Genomic DNA, 2,077 nt, shown 5'->3' with positions numbered 1-2,077 from the left:
GGGGTTTGGGGGGGGGGGGGGAACGATGCGTGGCAGGTTCCTGCAGCCTCTCCTGCCCCCCCAGCCCTGCCTGGCTGGGTGGGGGTTGTGTTAGTTCAGCCATGGGTCAGACAAACCAGTCTGGGAGCCTGAGGTGCCCCCAGGGAGGGAGAAAATGAAGCCCATGTCTGTTCAGCCAGGGTCAGGGGTGTCAGGGTTCCCTCTGAATCCCTTGTGGGAACAGTGGTCCCAGGGTCTTGGGGCATGCGCTCCCTGCTCTTGGCCCAGACACATGCATGCACTGGGGCTTCTTCTCTCCCGCCCTCCCTGACTCACACTGCTCCCCCCACCCCCCCAGCTTTCCATCGGCTGGCAGCCCTGGGGTTTCAGCGAGAGTTGAAATCAGTGCTGCAGGCTGCGTGGGGGGACATGGCTTGACCGCATCCGCCTGAGTCATCCTGAGGAGGAGGAGGGGGTTGAGGGGGCTGGGGGGAGCTGGGGTCTCTGGAGCCCTAACGGTTCCAGCTCCAGCACATTTGCCGCCCCCCCAGACTCCAGTCGATGCTTCCCAGATGTGCTGAATCCTGCCTGAGACTACAGAGTGTGTGGGGGGAGGGGGAGCTGAGCAGGGCCTGTAGGAGATGGGGGGGTGTCTGGGAGCTGGCCGGGAGCCAGGCATGGGGCTGGCTGGGGATGGGGGGTGCTGGAGCTGAGCTCCGGAAGGGGCCCCGTCCCCATTGCCTTCTCAGTGGCTGCAGCTTGATTGAAACCAGGAGGGAGCTGCAGGGCAAGCGCTTGCGCAGCAAGCATGGGGCAGGGATTCATGGAAAGAGGGGCCTAGTGGGGTGGGGTGGGGAGGGGGCGCACTGCAGGCTCCAGCCAGACTGAGGGCTGGGGCCTGGCTTCTCCTTTCTGCATCAGTTCCTCCAGGCTTCCGCAGCCAGAAGCAGAAATCCCAAAATAGCCTTAGCTGGGGGGGGGGGGGAACGGGAGCAGGGATGTCTACCTGCCTGGGGAAGCCCCTGGCCCTGCAGAGCTGCCCCCCAGCCCCAGGCACCTGGAAGGGGACTGCAGGTATGATAGGGAGCAGTGCCCCCTGGTGCCTACGAGGGAGCCCCGCACCCCCGTGGACCCTGCACCTGACTGGGAGGTGCAGGACACCCAGCCTGGAGCACCCAGGGTTACACCCCCACCCCAGCATTTCCTGGCTGAGGGGAGGCTGCAGTGGCTCTTTAGGTTCCTCGGGGGTCCCAGGAGCAGGAGCAGGGGCCTGGGCCCATTTGCACTTTTAGCAGATGTTGGTGAAATTCACAAAGTGAGTGGGAGCACCTGTGCAAGTGCAGGTGGGCGCATGCATGCTGGGGGGGGGTGTGCATGCCCATCTCCCCGTGCATGCCCGGCTGTGTCACGTGCATGAGTGGAGGCACAAGTCTGAGTGTATAAGGGCTACACGTGTGTAAGGAGCATGTGCACATGCCACTGCGCAAGGGCACAGGTGCTCCCGTGTGTGCGCAAGGGCTACTACCCACCCCTATTCCCTGCACACTCAGCTGCCTGCTAGGATAGTACCGTCTGCCCCCCTCCATGTGATTATGGTACATTCCAACTGACCCCCCCCCGCTCGGTGGTACACCAGACACCGCCCACCTCCTAAGGATGGTATGTCTCAACTCTCCCTGTGTCGCATGTGGAAATGGTTCCTCCCAGTCCGCCTCAAAAGAATGGTACGTCCCATTTGCCCCCTCTACTCTTGGCACGCTTGGTACATCCCACTCCCTCCCTATGGTACAGCCCTCCAGTTCCCCTTTCCCCTGGGCGCACATGGTACATTCCAAACCCCGCCCCGAGGAGGCGAGAGCCGCCCAACTGTCAGCCCCTGGGCAGAGAGGCATTTGGTACGCGCCGTTTACCCCTGGCGTGTGAGGTTGGTACGTCCCAACGGCAGTCCAAGCAGGTACGTTCCAAGGCTCCTTATAGACCTTTTGGGGACGTGGTATAGCCCACCCCGTCCCTAGGAAGAGGATGGTACATCCCAACTGCGTTTCCCCTGGGCGCCCCCTTGCTCCCGGCCCTCCGTGGTACGTTCTACCTTGCTTGG

The 2,077-nt window shown here is 62.9% G+C and overlaps 1 protein-coding gene across 1 annotated transcript in view; it reads right to left on the bottom strand.

Moving 5' to 3' along the window:
- SYCP2L (synaptonemal complex protein 2 like) overlaps positions 1–2,077 on the bottom strand; it is a 75,165-nt gene that overhangs the window by 49,489 nt on the left and 23,599 nt on the right. The window lies entirely within an intron of this gene.

This window comes from Gavialis gangeticus, unplaced genomic scaffold (assembly GCF_001723915.1).
Source record: "Gavialis gangeticus isolate Ggan-Ray unplaced genomic scaffold, GavGan_comp1, whole genome shotgun sequence".
Lineage (NCBI taxonomy): Eukaryota > Metazoa > Chordata > Crocodylia > Gavialidae > Gavialis > Gavialis gangeticus.
Note: the sequence above shows the minus strand (reverse complement) of the source record. Positions and strands in the feature narration are given on the sequence as shown.